We start from the raw sequence: 7,566 nt of genomic DNA on the forward strand, positions 1-7,566 counted from the left end.
CATGGTGACTTATGGCCATTTTGGCCAAGCATTACACATAGTGGGAGGGAGTTTTGCCACTGGGTGAACAGCTCAGCAGGGAGCTACAGCGAACCATGGTTCTCTGATAAATGTAGCAATATGGCACATGTATTTAATCGCTGCCTCCACACTTTATGTTTTCAGGAATGCATGCTTAAAACATCTTATGTGTGAAGTGAGGTCTAAATAAAATAACAGGAGGAAATGGTTTGATAAATAGAGTGGAATAACTCACGAGCTGCTTACAATATTTGTTGGGAATTAGAAGTTCCGTTCTCTGCTGGCTCCCTGTTCCCTTTTCTGATCAGATGATCTCAGAGGATCAGGCAGTAGGATCACTCCTTGGATCCCCGAGGGTTGCTTTGATGAGTTCAACCCAGGTTCCACCTAACATCTCTATGAAGCTGCTGGAAGAAATCGTCTGAAGATTTAGAACAAGGTATCATCAACAAACAAGCAAACAGAGGGGAAAGGGACGCGGGTGGCGCTGTGGGTTAAACCACAGAGCCTAGGACTTGCCGATCAGAAGGTTGGTGGTTTGAATCCCAGCGACGGGGTGAGCTCCCGTTGCTCAGTCCCTGCTCCTGCCAACCTAGCAGTTCGAAAGCACGTCAAAGTGCAAGTAGATGAATAGGTACTGCTCCGACGGGAAGGTAAACAGCGTTTCCGTGTGCTGCTCTGGTTCGCCAGAAGCGGCTTAATCATGCTGGCCGCATGACCCGGAAGCTGTACGCTGGCTCCCTCAGCCAATAAAGCGAGATGAGCGCCGCAACCCCAGAGTTGGCCATGACTAGACCTGATGGTCAGGGGTCCTTTTACCTTTACCTATCACCAACAAATTGATGAGACCAGGTCTGTTTTTAACAACTGTAACAACTAAGATCTTGTCTGACGTGATCCAGGAGCAGCCATCTCTGTCCTTTTAACCTGCAGTGGACAGCTGTAGTTGGATGGATGAGGGCTAATAGACAAGACAGGAGAGATGCTAGTTATACATCTTGATTTGTCTAATTATTGATGACACATCATAGAATCATAGACTCAAAGAATTGGAGAGTTGGAAGGGACCCTGAGGGTCAACCCCTACAATGCATGAATCTCAACTAAGGCATCCATGACAGATGGCCATTTGATTGTCATTTGTTAGTCAAGGCCACCCCTAGACTTACTTATAGAGGCTGGCTTGATCCTAGAGACACAGTAGACAGTGGTATCCTATGGGATATTTTGCTATCTCCACCTCATTCTCTGGCAGTTAAAGTAATGAGTGTTTGCAACTATTATCCATTGTTTGGTAAGCATTAGACTTGACTACTGTAACTCATTTTGCATGGGACTGCCCTTTATGACTTTTCATAAATTTAAACAAAAGCAGCTGCAGAATACAATGTCCAGCCTTATTATGGGAACAGATAGCTATCAGTTTGCTTCCAGCTTCAGTCCAGGTTGTTGGTTATAGAGCCCCAGCCCTCCTGAGTTTGGCCTGCTGTTAGTAGCATCTCTCTCCATAGAAGGCCTCAGCTTTAGGAGACCCCCAACTTCAAAGAGCTTACCCTTCTGCTCTCCTCTTTCAAAAGTACCGATACCGAGAGCAAACTACGAGGCTATATTGGTTTTAGCCCTTTGGAATTATGGTCCCATGGAGATTCATAGATGCTTTTCTCTACCAACTCTTAGGAAGCTGGCCAAAACCTTCTGGTTGATTCCCGCCCCTCGGTGTCCCACCCATATAGTTTTTAGAATTAGGGAAATTGCTATTTTAATGGGACATTAGCTGGTGTAATGTGTTTTAATGGGTTGTTGTTCCCCTACATCAGCATGGAAATGGATCGTAATGGAATACACTCTTTTTGCCCACTCTGTTTTAATATTTTAGCATTGCAAATGTTTTTGAATCTTTAGCTTTTGCCAAAGTAAAGTGGCATAACATTATTCAAATAAATAAATGCTCCAAACTTGGTTGCTTAAAGTATGCTGACACTTCTGCAAGAATCTTATGTAAATTTGAACGGGGAAGTCTGCTCCTCTTCTAGGTAGAAGCTTTTCACCAGTGCATATCATTCTCTGATGTTGCCGCGCATCACACAACATCATACTAGGTTTTGCTAGTGCAGGGATATTCAACAAGGAGTTGTGGCAGATCTCTGAAAAAGCAGGAAAGACAGCCAATTGGAGATGAAGTGAGGAGGCAGCTGGCTGAGGAAGTCAACCAGCATAAGGGTTTGATTTATCCAGGCTATTGCTCATCAGCTGCGCTGACCACCAGTGATGAAGTGAGTCCTCCTCCTTGGTTAATCTATCATATTATCAGCCACAGGGCTGGAGCTGTTCCTGCTGAGGTCTACACCAGCCTTTCTCAACCTTGGGTTGCTAGATGTTATTAGACTACAACTCCCATCGTTCCTATCCAGCATGCTCAGTGGTCAGGATGATGGGAGTTCAAGAACATCTGGAGATCTAAGGTTGAGAAAGGCTGTTCTAGATCAAGGGTAGCCAACGTGGTGCTCTCCAGATGTTGATGGACTACAACTCCCATCTTCCCTAGTCTTTGACCATGGTGGTTGGGGCTGATGGGAATTGTACTTCAGCAACATTACCAGGACCTCCTTTCCTGTGGAGACTTGTGGCATGTATGTCTAAAGCACAGTGTGTAAAGAAGTCCTGGTTCCTATATAATTTCAGTGCATATGTCCCAAATCAGCTTTGGGTTACCTATATTGTCATTCTGCCAGTTACTGAGTACCCTAGCAGAACACTTAAGCTCATAATTAGCTCTGAACAACGAGATAACCCACACTACTTAATAAGATTAACTGCATGACAAATTCCCTCCTGATGCCACAACCTCAGATTAAAACTACCATCTCAAACACATTACATGGGGCAGGACAGCCATTGACTCCATCCAGATTTCATTCCATATGTAGTCTATTTATGGCCAGAGCGGATTTCAATCAAAACAATGTGCAGGAGACACACACAGGGATGTTAATCTTGAACAATGTATACGAAACAGGAAGCCAGAGCTGCACTGTCTAATCCCTATTGACTTGTTGCTAGCCAAGTATGAAGTATTTCAGTTATTGCGGACATTAAACATTATCCCCAACTTATGTACTATTTATGCAATTGGTATTACAACTCTTACCCCAAAGTTCTGGCTATTGGTATGGATCCAGCAAGCTCTGTTATGTGCCAAAAGCCATTTGCACACATGTGCAGTAGGGCTTTTACGAAAGAAAGTTCCCCAGTATTGAATTTGAAGATCCCTCTGACACCCTGCTGAGTTTCAAGAACTGTGTCTGTTTCTGCTGTTTAAAAACAGAGCTTGAAATGCCTGGATAATTTTTGTGAGACACAGTTTACTCCTCATAAACCTACAGTGTTTCAAAAATGTTCATAGGTTTTTAAAGTCTTTTTTTAAAAAAAAATCCATTACAGTCTGTGTGCAATTGACCTCAAGAAGTGCTTCTGCAGTAATTATTATTTTTTAAGTGACAAGTTACAGCAAACTTATCCCAGCAGCAATAGCCTAGCATTTGGGGAAGCTGCAGTCTTTTGTGGAAGGAAGTAGATCTACCCAGGTATGTATGCGTGTTTCAAGGACTAAACAACGGTGCAGTGATTCTCCTGCAGGAGGTACATTATGTGTTCACAAAATAGTGCGCTGTTGAAAAGGGGTCTGTGACAATATTTGAAGAAGGGCTGAAATGCTGCTGATGCATTCTTTTAAAAATGGTCATGGGTCCTAAGAGCAAGGTTAGTCTGTGAAGTGTCCTGTTATTCCTCTGGGCATCTCTTTACTAATAGCCCTTAATATTTATATAGCCATGTAACAAGGTAAAAGTTAAAGGTAAAGGACCTCTGGATGGTAAAGTCCAGTCAAAGGCGACTCTGGGGTTGCGGCACTCATTTCACTTTCAGGTCAAGAGAGCTGGTGTTTGTCCGCAGACAGCTTTCCAGGTCATGTGGCCAGCATGACTAAGCCACTACTGGTGCAATGGAACACCGTGATGAATGCCAGAGTGCACAGAAACACTGTTTACCTTCCCACCGCAGCGGTACCTAATTATCTACTTGCTAGGTTGACAGGAGCTGGGGCAGAGCAACGGGAGCTCACCCCGTCATGGGGATTCAAACCACTGGCCTTCTGATCGGCAAGCCCAAGAGGCCCAGTGGTTTAGACCAGTAACAAACACCCAAACTGCTCATATTGCAAATAAAAGGCTGGAGGAGCTGTTGAGGCAGAGAGAGAACAGTGGCTTGCCTAAGTTCATTGCGGAGATGAAATTTGACTCTGATATTTCCCAGCTCGCAATCTTTTCCACGTTTACTCAGAAGAAAGCCCCATTTACTCCTAGGCCAATGAGGCTGGGGTTGCAGCCTTGGCCACTATGCTGCACAAATCACCTCCAGGAAGAAGAAATAAGGTGGAACATTTTCATGTGAGCACTGTTTTCAGATCAGGGATGAGCAACCTTTTTTTTCTGCTAAGGGTCCAGTTCCCTTGGGGGGGGGGCAGAGTGATGGAACAACCCTCCCAATGCTGCATCTTACCTGGGTGATGCTGAGGCGAGGCATCAGCAGGGAAATCCTTGCATGGGCACAGCAGTATTCCTGCTGGTGCATCACACAGCTCAGTGTTTCCTTGCCTTCCCCCAGTCTCAGCCAGTAAGCTTCAGTGTTCAAAGCAGGGCTCTGGTGCCACCAGAGCCAGAACTGGTCAAGGCCACCCCTTCTCTTTTTTTCTCTGACACCCCCTTTCCTTGCTCTCTTCTCTCCCTCCCCACCTAGCAGGTTGCTGGGACAGAAAAAGATTATTATTAGTAGTATTATTTATTATTAATACCCCACTCATCTTACTGGGTTTCCTCAGCCACTCTGGGCGGCTCCCAACAGAAATAATAATAATAAAAACAACAACAACAAAACATTAAAAACTTCCCTAAACAGATGTCTTCTAAAAGTCAGATAGTTGTTTATTTCTTTGACATCTGATGGGAGGGCGTTCCACAGGGCGGGCGCCACTACCAAGAAGGCCCTCTTGCCTGGTTCCCGGCAACCTCACTTCTCGCAGTGAGGGAACCGCCAGAAGGCCCTCGGAGCTGGACTGAATGATAGGAGTGGACTTGCTCCTTCAGGTATACTGGGCCGAGGCCATTTAGGGCTTTAAAGGTCAGCACCAACACTTCGAATTCTGCTTGGAAACGTACTGGGAGCCAATGTAGGTCTTTCAGGACTGGTGTTATATGGTCTTGGCGATGGTTTGATTTGTTTGCAGAGGATTTTTGATTCTGAAAATAGCCTGAGAGCTGAATAAAAGAGTCCAAGGCCTGCAGGTGCCACCCATCCCCTGCCCGACCCCTGTTTTGAAGGATACGCTCTAGCAGAGAAAACCATCATCACTTGGCGTAATTAGTTTTGTGCCTCAATTTTTCGTTTTCGCTTTTGCCTCAGAGCAGTTAGCTGTCAGCTAAATTTAGATTCTCTAGTTGGTATCAGGCTACAGGCATAGCATAAATGACCCGCTAGGCTGTGTTTACAAAATGGGAGCAGTCCCAGCAAGTACACAGACCTGGGCAAATTTGTTCTGTAACAATATCATCCATTCCGAAAAGGACACTTGCGCCCCCGCTGGAGTCACACACCCAAGCGCAAAGTGAAGAGGAAGGACCCCTCCGAGCATTTATCCACCTTCACACTTGGAAGTTGTTGCTTGTGTATAAAGGACATTGCAGCTGGCACAAATGAGCAGCTGGGGATTCGAAGTTCTCGTGAATCATCCATCTTTATAGCACCAGGCTCTCCCCTTCCATGCTGAGTAATATGTATCTTCCTGGAGAGTGAAAGGAAGACGCTGAAGAAAGTTGGCTGGGTTGTCAGCACCTCACTTCCTCGTGCCAAAGACTGAGCCAATTCACATTACCTCAGACTCATGTAACCATAAGCATTGTGCTTATGGCAAAGTTGTCAGAGGTTGCTCAATACTGTGACACAGCCAGATATTTGGCGTGAGTCCATACTAATCTTTGCGCAACTGGAATCAACCCTCTGTGAGAGTGGAAAAAGTAATCCAAGGACAATAGATTTGGGTTGGTCATTTTGGGCAGTGGGAAGCTCAGGGTGACAAAGTGCTGCTCCAAAACCAGGTCCCCTAATTCTCTTTTCCGGTTTATTTTGTTTCATTTATTTAAAGAATTGCACATCACCTTTACCATTGTTGACATCCTGGTTGTTTCTTATGGCTATAGGAGCCTTGTACCAAAACACCTAAGGCTTCTTCGTGGTTTTCTGCAGAGTAGAAATAGAGTCCTCCAGATGTTATTGGGCTACAACTCCATACCCTCCGACATTTCTCCAATGAAATAGGGACATCCTAAGGAGAAGCAGGACATTCTGGGATCAAATCAGAAACTGGGATGGCTTCTGTAAATTTTGGGACTGTCACTGGAAAATAGGGACACTTGGAGGGTCTGCAACTCCCATAATCTCTGATTTCTCATTGGTCATGACAGCTGAGCTGGGTGGGACTCAGAGCCCCCAAAAATCCAGCGCAGCATTCAGCCGGTCCCCCATTCCTGCTTTAGAAGAACAAAGGGAGAAAACACTATTCCATAAAACAGGAAACTCCCTCTTTGACAGTGAAGCAGGGGCAAAAAGCATGCTGGGACTCAGATACATTGGCAAAGAAAAAGCGCTTTATATGCGTTGTATATGCATTATAACACTGTGACACCAGAGGGCGCTGTAGAGTTCCATTTTTGCCAACCCAATTTCTCATACAATGTTTACAAAACGTTTAACTGAAATTCTTCATTGATGCGTCTAGATCCAGGCGTTGACTCACACACTGTGGAATGTAATCATGACACTTGCAACGTCGTCTCACTCTGAGGTTGCTTTGTATGTGTTTCTGAGTCCCTGGGCGACTAGTTCGGGAGCGTAAAGTGGTGGCAAAGGTCAATAGTAGGAAAGCAAATATATAATCCATGGTATGTAAACATTTCCAGCTAGCTAAAAGGGAAACACTGTTATTTTTAAAAGTCTATTCTTGGTCATTCTTGGACTATTATCAGGATAAATGTGAAAGGCAATTCACCCAATAATTCAAGAGGACCTCAATATACTGTGAATGAAAGTTTGACGAGTGTATGGCTTAGTGGAAATGGTTCGGGGGGGGGGGCACACAGCTCCTTCAGGCCACAGCTGTCACTGTTATGTTGCCCTCCTCTGTGCATTTGCTTAACACAATGTGATCCTGGTGAAAGCCATTGTAATAGCTGCAAGGATGTTTACTTAGATAAGTAGACTGCCCTATCCTCGGGGCAGGCTGCATAAATAGTTAGGGTTTCATACCCACTTAGCTATAAAAGCAAATACAACTCAGAGATAGAGAGGGAAGAGGGAGATCAGTATTCCAGCAAGTGGAGTATGGTGGGCTAAACGTACCCAGCTCCTTTAACCGTTCCTCATAAGGCTTGGTTTCCAGACCCGTGATCATCTTGCCTGCTCTCCTCTGCACATGTTCCAGCTTGTCAACATCCT

This window comes from Podarcis liolepis (assembly GCF_965112155.1).
Source record: "Podarcis liolepis genome assembly, chromosome: 2".
NCBI classification, from domain to species: domain Eukaryota; kingdom Metazoa; phylum Chordata; class Lepidosauria; order Squamata; family Lacertidae; genus Podarcis; species Podarcis liolepis.